Below are 12,172 nucleotides of genomic sequence, written 5' to 3' on the forward strand. Positions count from 1 at the left end.
ACCTGTGGGGTCTAAGCAGGCTTTCTGGAGAGGGGATGTTCTCTTGGAAGCTGAGTCATGAAGGACTGGCTCCGTGAGGAGGATTGGCTTCCAGAGGAGGAGGGAGAAAGGCAGAGGAGGGTGCTCTACGAAAAGAACAGAGCATGAGTAAAGGCTGAAAGCCCTGAAGAGCCACGGGGAGTCTGGTGTGGCCAAAGAGAGAAGTGAGGAGTTGGAGAACAAACAAGGGTCATAAAGGGCCTCATAACTCACGCTAGGGAACCTGTCTTTTATCCCATAGGCAATGGGAAGTCACCAAATGGATTTTTTTTTTCTCCTCAGGAGTAACATGGTACGTTTTAGATGCATCATTCTCCCTTATTATGTTAGAATAGTCCCAGAATTGTCTTCTGAGGAAATTGATTTTCTCACTCTTTTGAATGATGAAACTAACACATATACATTGTAGAAACTTTGGAAAGTGTACCAAAGCATAATCAATAATAGGAAAAAAATTACACATAACCTCTTCTTTGCAGAGGTAAATATTAACAACTTTTGGGAACACATTCTTCCAGTCTTTTTTCTATCCATATTTTAAAATTGCTGAGATTACAAGTATATGGTATTTTGTTGTTGCTGTTTTTAAATTTATTTCATATCCATTTCCCTTGTTTCCGAAAATGGAGCCAATAAGAAGTTTCCTGACTGGTCACCCTTCTGGTCTCCTCCCCTCCCAACCTCCATTCTATTCTCAACACAGAAGCCAAAGTAATCCTGTTAAAATGTACAGAAAACTATAAATAACAATGAGGAAAAAAGTTATATATACACTGGCAACCTAGAGTTCCACTGTTGACATATTGGTGTATCTTTTCCTAGTCTTTTCTTCTGTGAATATTTTAAAATAACTTAGGTTATGTGAAATATAGTACTTTTTTCCTTTTCTTTTAGCATAAGCCCAAATTTTAACAGGAAGTCAATTGTACAAACTAATATTTATAAAGTGTTTCCTAAAGCATTTGCCATTCCTACAATCCTCCAAATAATCTGGACCCCCCCACTCCTCCCCTGGCCCTGGGTCAAGAAAGTCCATCTTGGAGCAACAGAGTTGGTCTGAATTGTTTAAATCCACTGCAAAATTGTATCTTAAATTGTATTTTGGTGTTATGTTCTCAGCTTGTAAAAGAGATAGCATTTTTAATATGAAATTTACTGTCATGTTTGCTCTAAGGATGTTATTGAGGTCTTGTCCGCTACATCAGGCAATGTCTCCCTTAAGAGGTCTCAAGAGAAACATTCTTCGCATAGCTTATTGCTAAAAAAATGTTTTGCTTCTCTTTAAGAGAGAGCATGAGTTTTAAGGAAACTTATTGACAATGCAAATCAGATCACTCAATGTATTCTCTTCTTTTTATCGGCAACTAGGAGATTAGAGCCAACGTTCTAGTGTATGAACCAGTCTATACTATATGGTATTGTGTAGTATACAGATCAATATTGCATTTTTATTTATTTTATTTTATTTTATTATTATTTTTTTTTTGCGGTACGCGGGCTTCTCACTGTTGTGGCTTCTCCCGTTGCGGAGCACAGGCTCTGGATGTGCAGGCTCAGCGGCCATGGCTCACGGGCGCAGCTGCTCCACGGCATGTGGGATCTTCCCGGAGCGGTGCACGAACCCGTGTCCCCTGCATCGGCAGGTGGACTCTCAACCACTGCGCCACCAGGGAAGCCCAATATTGCATTTTTTTAAAAAAACTTTATTACAGGCAATTTTGGTCCACACACTACACAATACCAACAGTATAAGTTTAATCTTTCAAAATCATCATTTAAACAGCCAAAGACCAAGAAATAAAATTTGAGCCAATTGATTATTTTTCAAAATGTTCTCAGTGAACATTATCCTTAGCTCCCTTGTTATAACAAATACAGAAAACTACTTCATTTAACATATAGTAGTGCTTTGTATAGTATCCACGGGAGTAGATACTAGCTCCCATGTAGAAATTTAAGGCATACATTTGTGTCCTAAATTTTTATTTGGCTTTGTCTTATTCATTCTTATTTTCTATTTCCCCTGATCCCCTGATATATACATACACACACATATTTATACATGTACACACACATAGATACACAGGCATACCTCAGAGATATTGCACGTTTGGTTCCAGACCACAGCAATAAAGTGAATATCACAATAAAGCAAGTCATACTAATTTTTTGCTTCCCAGTGCATATAAAAGTTATGTTTATACTATACAATAGTCTATTAAGTGTGCAATAGCATTATGTCTAAAAATGTACATACTTTAATTGAAAGATAATTTACTGCTAAAAAATGCCTAAACAATTACAATAGTAACATCAAAGATCGCTGAGCACAGATCATCATAACAAATATAGTAACAATGAAAACGTTTGAAATATTGCAAGAATTACCAAAATGTGACACAGAGACACAAAGAGCAAAGGCTGTTGCAGAAATGGCACTGATAGACTTCCTTGATGCTGAGTTGCCACAGACTTTCAATCTGTAAAAAACACAGTATCTGTGAAGTGCAATAAAGTGAAATGCAACAAAATGAGGTATGCCTGTTCATACATATCTACATTTATATAAAGAATATCTATATGCATATATTTCCATGATGCACTATCTCTTATGGTATAGTGATTTTTACAACATTTTTGGAAGGAGAAAAGGTCTTGGTAAGCATATTGTCATACAGATGATTGGGCAGGACCAGTCTGGAGGCACAGACTCCAGTTAGAGAAGTATGGCAAAGTGACAGTTTGAGCTGAGGCCATGAATGTTCACATGGAGAGAAGGAAATAAAACTGAGATTCGTAAGGCAGAAACATCTCAACTTAATGACTGACTAGTTGGGATGGAAAGAGAAATGAACTCAAGGTTTCTGGCTTAGACTATAGGGTTACTGATTGGGGCAGGGAGTGGTTTGAAATGAAATGTGAAGCATTCATTTCTGAACACACTGACTTGAAGGAAACTGTCTAGGACAGCCAGATGGAGATGTTCAAGCTTTCTCTACCACTCCATTAATTTCCATGTATGTTCACTTGCTCTCACTATTTTTCTCTGCCTGAAATGCAGCGACCTTTTCTTCTAATACTGACTACACTTAAGCCATCTTTCTGAGCCCAGTTTAGTTCCTAAACTTCCAAGAAGCATCTTTGCCCGCATTCTTCTGACCTCTAATAGCACTTGTTGTCAGTATAATGTTTAGAGGAAAGACTTGAAGCCCCTCATATTGCTATTCCACTTGTTCAATCTCTTATCTCATAGGTCAATTCCATCTACTTACTCAGCGAATATTTAGTGTGACCCATCCACATCCACACATCCTGTGCCAGGTGATGGGCACACAGTTGATTCAGGCATGGTCCCGGCCCTCAGACAGCTGGCTATCCATTGCAAGAGGAGATAACACAAAATCAAGTCACTCTAGGCCTCTTGAAGGCACATGAGGTCCACCCTCTTCTTTACTGTTCCTCATGGTGGCTTGCTCAGGCTACACACAGAGCCTAACCTCAACAAATAGCATATCAACCAGAAGATTATTGATTCAAGCTTGCAGAAGAGAAACTCCATAGCAAACCTTGGTGGATGAAATTTGATGTCCTTCTGGACCACCAAAATTCTCTTCTTATACAATGTGAGTCATGATAGCAAATAATGCAGGCTGTCCCTAAAATGTGGCTTTCATCTTCTTGGCCATGTTAGGTCTGCTCTGGCTGTGCTCACACCCCAAAAAGGCAAAATCTTATCTGGAGCTCTGACAGGACAGCAATTTTTTGCTCTTGCAGGGTGGACTTGATTTTTAACAGCAGCCTAGAGGAATTCCAGTCATGGCAGTAAAGGCCCTTTCTGCTCAGATGCATGAGGCGTGAGAAGCAACTTAGTGGCAGAGCAGAAAGGAGTGAGCGGGGAGTTGGAAAGAGTTATCATCAGGCTTTGGATCAGCCCTTAACTAACTGCTTTGACTTGGGCAAGCTGCTCCCTCCTTCAGTGCCCTAATTCATATAAGAAGCTGGCTAGAAAGGTGATATTTTTAGGACCCTTTGTGTTCTTCTCTGTTTTCTTTTGTGTGATTAAAAAAAAAAAATCTTCCAGAATGATAGGTACTCAGAGTGAGTTCTCTTGTGCACCAGTCATGTTGATGGGAAGATCTAGACACGGACTACCAGCTTTAGAAGTTAGGCAATATTTAGGTGTGTTGAAAAGAGTTGTCTTGGAGAAACTTTTCCACCACATGAGAATGATTTATCAGAAAGGGTCGATGACACACAACGGTTGAGGTGGTGTCCTGAAGTCTCCACACTTCCAGGTTGTTGCCCCCGAGGGCAAGGGCAGGGCTGAGAGTCCTCAGTGGGGCACAATGGGGGAAGCTCCGGGCCTGGACTTGCTACTGATGGGGCTCCAGACAAAGTTTGAGATCTCTCTAGACCTCAGTCTTTTTTTTTTAACTTTTTATTTTATATTGGAGTAGAGTTGATGAAGAACGTTGTGTTGGTTTCAGGTGCACCAGCAAGGTGATTCAGTTGTACATATACATATAACAATTCTTTTTCAAATTCTTTTCCCATTTAGGTTGTTTCATAATATTGAGCAGAGTTCCCTGTGCTATACAGTGGGTCCTTGTTGATTAGCCATTTTAAATATGTGTACATGTCAATCCCAAACTCCCTAACCATTCCTCTTTTTACTTTAAAAATAAGGGTTTCTCTTCAATTTCTTGTCTAGCTCTAACATTTTATAAACTTTTGTGAACTGTGTGTGCATATGTGGGTATGTATGTGGTTTGCGGGAAATGCTCTGTGTAAAATTGTAAGCTTTTTTAGTTTTCATAATGACAATGTCTGACAGTTTCTAACATTCTGAAAACAAAGGACTTCTCAGCTTTCCTTCGTGCACCATAGAATCGTGAAAAGCACACAAGCTTTGAAGGCTAGGAGACCTGGATCCAAGTTCCACCACGGCCGCCTCTTACTGAGCAAGTCACTTCTGATTCACAAAGTTTGTGTTCCTCCTCCATAAACTGCACATTACATATCCCAGGTGTATGTTTTTGTTGTGATAAGTGACTGGTACAGGTATTGGCATAGTCTGTCTTTAACAGACGGTAATTCTTATACTGTAATGTCTGCAGGCATAACGAAGACATTTGAGTTTGCTGATGAAATGACTAATGGATGAGCAGTGAAGTCATTTTTGGATTTATTCTAAGAAAGAGTGAGTTAACATCTTCTTGATGTAGGAGGAAAAAAACAAATGCACAAACTCTACGGGCTCAGTTTCTTTGTTTATAAAATCAAGGGATGCACCAGATGATTTTTAAGGCCTCTCTCTATGAGTCTATAATTTTGGCTCATAAACTGGATCTGGATGTAATTCCAAAGCAATTCAAAGAGATAAATTCCAAAATGGGGTTTTAAGTATAGCAGCATCATAGCGATAAAGTAGTCACTTTAGGGGACAATATTCATTTGGATGTATAATTCAAGTCAGGTGATTTTTATAATACATATTGAATGCTTATTTTACTACATTCCAGTGCATTGGTAACATTTTGTGGTTCCACGTCAGACATGTGGGAAGAACAGGAAAAGATAGCAGAAAGAGATGAAGACAGTATGAGGTAGAAGTTTAGGACAAGAGCAAAGTGATCATGCCAGGTTGTTTGTCTTCTCCTGGCTGGATGATGATTTGCTTTTATAGTTTGTCTTACTTTATGCAATGAATATATTGCTGAAAGTAGCTTAGAAGCATTTGTAAATTGAATCATGTCTTAAGTGTAACATAGCTGTGTTCTACTGAAAACACTTCCATGATAAAACTTTTTGTAAAAAGAGATATTATTCTCTAATTCTAAATCTATATTGGATCTGTTTAAAGGAAAGTTCAACTCTAGTTCTTTTCCTGGAGAGGAAAAGTGATGTCAAGCTACCCTGATGAGGTCCCATTGTGGGAACAGCTTGTCTGGCCTCCTGGGCTCTCTGGGGAAAGTAGATGGAGAGAAAGAATAGACACATATTCCAGAACTGGACTTTGAATGGGCCTTTGGCCAAACTTGGCCCAATTTCTCAACTGAGAGAGAGCTCTGACCAAAACTGAACGCTGACTCAAAGCCAACTTGCTTTGGACACATTGTCCTCTGCCAGGCAAGCCCAGCGCCCTTTCCCTGAGATACTTACCCAGCCAGGGGAAGGAAATGCCGGGACAAGCAGCTTCACTCTTTCCCCTTCTACTCACTAGTCCCAGCTTTTGTGTAGCTCTTACAATTAGGGGAGGGGGAAGAGAGGGGGGGAAAACACTGGCAAGTGGAAGGAGAGGCAATAGGGCCACCCATGAAGATGCAGGGCTTAGAGAAAGCCAGGAAAACCAGGAGGGAGTTATTGGGGAAGAAGAAAATTTGAACAAACTTGGGCACTAAGGAAAAATGAGGAAAGCATTCAGGGGAACCACATGAACATGATGGAAAAGAAGGAGGAAGGGAAGAATCCCAGGATGGAAAGCGAGCTGGGAAGAGACACAGAGGAGGGTGGATCAAGCTGAGAGCAACTCCAGGTGCTAATCCAGTCCCTAAGCTCAAACCTTCTTGATTTAGAAAAATGTTCTGTGATTAACCCTTCAATGTGAAGCCCAGTGTGTAGGAATTTCCTTTAACTGTAGCTTCTTTATATATTTCTGGAATGACAAGGAATTTAGGCATGACAGCTTATTTTCCAGAAAAATTCATGGTAGGATTTCTAACTCTGCAGAGGCTGCATTTGCAGAAATTATAGCAGGAATGGCATATTAAAATGTTGGTCGGGGTTGAAGAGGAGGAGGGTTACTATTCAAAATTTAGGTTGGTGTTCAATTTGAAATCACTGCTTTAGTTTCAGTATAAATGTAAGCAATTTTTGAACTGTATTACTGGGATACCAGGGTTCCAGTATCCGACATGCCCTGTCCTGGGAAAACCACAAACACACAGGACTCACGGATAATTCCAGTGTCCACTTTACTACTCCATGTGTAGCAATGTGACAGAGTAAGGTCGTTTGTACAGATCTTAGTTCTTTTCGCAGTACCTGTCTTCCTGGAGGTAGACTTGTCAGGCAGAAGAAACAAAGAGGAGCAGAATCAAGTGGTTTAAGCAACCCACACATTATGGAAGCCACCTTTGGGAGATAACCAAAGGTAAGATTCAACATACTCAACTGCTAAGTCACAGGACCAACCAATCAGATTGGACCCTGTACATAAACAGCCCCTATCAGCCCCAGAGATAACACTCCCATAGCAGCTGATCCTTCTTCACAGAGGTATTTGCACACTTGCAACTATGTACCTAATCATTTGCTATTGTTTGTTCAATATCTGTCTTCCTCTCCAGACTGCCAGCCTATTGAGGGGTTTCCCGAGGTCCTCAATACATCTCTGTGATCAGACTGCAAATACCACACCAGTGATGCAGGTAGAAAAGACCTCACCTCGTTGTATTGTGGCTAACTTAAAAGTGGCACAGAATCGTGGAAAAGTCCTTGAAATCAGGGCAGCAGCTGTGCTCATGCCCCAGCTCTGCTACTGACTTGTGTGACTCTGGTCAGGTCACTTCCTCCTCTCTATCTCTGACTCCTTTGCTAGGAAATGACAGGATTGGATTCGATGACTTCTGAGGCCAATTCCAGCTCAAATAGTCTGCGACTCAGCTTGCTTATAAAGTGGACAGGGGAGGTTTGTTTGTGACCAGGACGATATCTTAGGAACTGATAAAAGCTGCCAAATAGCACTTAGAGAAAAAAATAGGAACAGGATTTTGTATGAAATATGCTTGGGTTGCACGATGCAAATGTTTCTTTTGTGAGAGAGGAAGGCCATAGGATATGATTACTTGATCTGCCACTAAGCTTCCTGGGCAGCTCTGGCCAAGCTCAAGATACCTGTCGCTCGTGTTCAAGGTCCACTGCCTACTGACTTGTCACACTGTTGAATTATGGTCGAGTTGAAGTCCAAAAGGGGAAATATTTTGCAATCTAGAGTTGGACCCTGGAGCTATACGATCATGATTACCAACACAGATTTTCCCAGAAACATTCAGGGCCATACTGAGGAGTCCTCAAATTTCTCTGTGCGATTTTGTGAGCTTACTCTGCTAGTGGTGCTGTGGTTCCATGAACATTTTCCTGAACAAGCAAGTGAAAAAATATCCCTTTGCCTCTTCTTGAACCATTTCTTTTCTTTAATTATACATGAAATGAATTTTTAAACAAGACTTTTTGATAGCTCAGTTTAAAAAGCACTTTAGAAATAAGGTCATATTTGTCTTCACAGGAAGAGTCATCCGTGTATTGAGCCAGAGGAGAATAAGCCCAGAGCTTCCTGAATCTTAACACAGATGCTGTTTTGACTGTCACTGAGTTTTAATACTCCCACCATCCTCAGAGAGTTCTTCTTTGTCGGGGTGTTGGCACACTTGCAATTATGTACTTAATCATTTATGATAATGGTGATTATAACATGATGTGTTCAAAGATCACTGGATAGACATTCAAAAGCCCCAGCTTTTCCACCAGGTGGAGTATGAGCCTGAGCGAGTCCCTGCTTCCCTGAGCCTCAATTTGCCCCCCTGTGAACTATTCAGCTGGGCATCCAAAGCTCTGGGTTCTACAGAGAGTATCTGAGGTCCAGGTGGGAGGTGGGTGGGTGGAGAAGAACCTAGAGAGAGAGGGGGTCCTGGGCTTCCATAGCCGGAGCTCTATTTTTATCCTTTGTACATGTTCAGAGTCTGCATAAAGTTTCACTGAGGAAAGGACTCTGCTGCTTACAAAGAGTTTGAAAAGCACAGGATTTGATGACCTCTAAACATACTCTCAGTTCTAAAAAATGTCTTCTGAGTTCATGTTCATGTACACTTGGGAACCCAGATACATACACACTTACTCACACACTCTCCACAGCACAAAAAACAAGACTGCATAACATCCCAAGGCTCATGTTGAAAAAGAATCATATGTCATTTTCTTTTCATGCCCTATCATCCCCCAAAGGCAGCCCCCAGGTGCTGCTGGGAGTTAGGGAAACACTGCACGTGACTGAGTCTTCAGCTAAAAACCAAGTCAGTTACAGGTGGAGCTTTAACTTTTCGAAGGGAAGCCTAGAGCTCATCTGTCTATTCCTTAACTTTATACATGAGGAATTTAGGGCTTGGAGTGACTTGCCCAAGGTCATGTAACCAGTTAGTGGTGGAGATGCTATTACAGGCCAAGCCTCTAAGTTCCAACCCAGTGTCCTTCCCAGCACGCCATGCTCTTGGAAAGGGATGGGACAACAAATGGGATATTTGGATATCCTGTATTGATGATCCAAAACTAAAAATATTCCCCATCCACCTCTGTGGTATGGGTTGGTCTTTAGATCTACTAAGACCTCAAAAAAAAATATTGCATGTGTACACACACACACACACACACACACACACACACGCCCTCTGCCAAGGGGATAAGGGGTAATGAAAAATCCTTGGCAAGTGGATACTTCAAAGCTTCAGAGGGTTTATCTGAATAAGATTCTGAATAGAGTGCAATGTTTTATGAGTTCTCCTAATCCCCAGTAAATGTGCCTTGCCGAATAAGCAGAAACATTTTTAATGACTGCTAGAGAGCTATAGACACAGATCTGTGGCTAGAGCTAGGTTTCCTGGGACATTTAGTCTCCTGCATTACAAGCCTGGAGAAAGAATTTGTATCTGGTTCTGAGCTAATGAATTTAGAGAGCCCAAGGCTTTTCCCTCTGAAGGTTGGTGGTCAGTTACTCTTTATTCAGTACTAACAACCACTACATCTACCACCACTCCCTCCACCATTAAGAACATCCTTTCAGCTCATTTTAGCCTCACAATATCCCTGGGAGGGATGTCATATATGAGTCCAGAACCCCTTCTCCAGGTGGGAAGTGGGTGATGGGCCAGCACCTGAGATGGGTCCAGTATAGTTTGTTGAGTTCAAGCCAGGAGGATGTCGCATTTCTGGGGAAGTCAAGAGGAGTCAGGTCAAGGTGTGGGACACTAGAGTTCTAGAGAGACAAATGTCTAAGGCCATGTGGTTCAAGATTCAGGGAAGGAGACTGACAGCAAGCTGAGAGCACGAAGCTGAGGGGCTGTGAGGGCAGCAGAGCTAGGAGGTCAATTTGAAGCTCTCCCAGCCTTGCTCTGTTGCTTCCCTGCCTCTCCTGCTTCTGGGGCCTCTGGACAATTCCTTCTCAGGCAGCAGCTTCAATAGGCTTGGAATTGTAAAAATTTGTCCAGTCATTTAGAGCTTACACCCAGTGGGTATAATGAGCAAAATGGGGCACTTTCAGAGCAGACAACGCTTCAAGCTCTTGGCTACAAATTCAAGAACTGTGGCTTTCTGAGGTCTCTTTCAGGGCTCACACTGGGTCTCTTAAACTCAGCATCTCTCTGCAGCAGCTCCACGTTGGTGGAGTTCATGTCATGTCCTCAGTCTCATACTCCTCTTGACAATTAAAACTCCTTTTCAGGAGATGGGAGTTTTAATTGTTACTTAACCACTGTGTAGACTGAAATGCCAATGCACATCTAGCATGGTTTAACAAAGCCTATCAAAGAGCACAGGGTAAGAGAAGGTACCAAATACAGAGAGTGAAGCTAAGTGAAATGGAATTGCTGTTGCCTCTACCTTCTGCAACAAAGGAAACAAAACAGGAATTGGGAAAAGTCAAGGTTAGGTTGGGCATGGCCTTTCCCAAGGCTAAATCTGCAGAAAATTTCTGGATGGTGGAACGAAAATTCAGGAAGGAGAAAGACACACTTTTAAAAATATAATAAGTTCCAAAAGTGATTCATGCAGGATATCTGATTTTTTTAGTGGAAATTTAAAAGGAAAATCAGAAAAATTACAATATCTTTCTACCTGAAGTGAAAATAACCTGTGTCCTTTCTTCCAACCTCTCAGGTACGGTAAGTCTTTATTCTACAAAATGGAGAATTTTGGCTCATATTCCATGCTGAAAGCTTGAAGATTTTCATGGTAAGAAGAAGTTGTGGGAAGACACATGGCATGAGAATAAAAGGCAAACTTACCCCAGGAATAAGAAGAGAGGCAGGGACTGCGGAGGGGAAGAGAAAAGACAGCACTTAGAGAGGCGGAGGGGATCCACATAGAACACTTTTATCAGCCAAGGAGCATTCACATGAGGATTCCCTGAAAGGCAGTAAGGCTCCACACTTAGATACGGAGCAAGAAGAATACTGAGATAGACAGAGACTGCATCCAGCTTTCCACTCCTCCCCACAACTCTCTAAAGTCTAACATTGAGAACTTCCTTGAAGTTCTGAGTTTGTGATCCCTTGGACCAGTCGTCTACATTATGATAACTAGGTTATACCTAAGATATTTTCATTATGTGTCTTAGAGGACCTTGGGAAAGTATCTCTTTTATTAAGAGAGGAATCCAGAGGGATTTGGTAGATGTTCTGTAGTGAAGTTCACGTACTGAGCATATGCTCCAAGGTCGCCTACTTGTTCTGCAGAGTCATGTGGCTTTATTTTAGGTTTGGAAGGTGGAAGCACTGATATTATGTCAATTGTATTAGGTATTGATTACTGTGTAGCAAATTTTAAAATGTAACCCAACTCTATGCTGTCTACAAGAAACTCATTTTAAATATAATGATACAGTGGGGTTGAAAGTGAAATAAGATATACCATGCAAATGCTAATCAAAGGAAAGCAGAAGTGGCTATGTTACTATCAGATAAAGTAGAACAAAGAACATTACCAGAGATAGAGAGGGGCATTATGCAAGGATGAAAGAAACAGTTCATCAAGAAGACATAGCAATCCTAAGTGTGTGTGCACCAAACAACAGAGCTGCAAAATATGTGAAGCAAAAACCAATAAAACAGAAAGGAGAAATAGACAAGTCCACAGTTATAGTTGGAGACTTTAACACTTTTTGCTCTCTCAACAATTGATAGAACAACTAGACAGAAAATTAGCAAGAATATAAAAGAAGTCAACAACACCATCAAACAACAGGATCTAATTGACATTTATAGAATACCACCCAGCAGCAAAATACACATTCTTTTCAAGTCCCTAAGTAACAGACAGATCATTCCTTGGGCACAAAACAAAACTCAAAAAATTTAGAAGAGTT

The 12,172-nt window shown here is 41.0% G+C and overlaps 1 long non-coding RNA gene across 2 annotated transcripts in view; it reads right to left on the minus strand.

Moving 5' to 3' along the window:
• Window positions 1-12,172, minus strand: part of LOC308626867 — a 228,055-nt gene that overhangs the window by 88,946 nt on the left and 126,937 nt on the right. The window lies entirely within an intron of this gene.

This window comes from Mesoplodon bidens (genome assembly GCF_964165515.1).
Source record: "Mesoplodon bidens genome assembly, chromosome: 13".
Classification (NCBI taxonomy): domain Eukaryota; kingdom Metazoa; phylum Chordata; class Mammalia; order Artiodactyla; family Ziphiidae; genus Mesoplodon; species Mesoplodon bidens.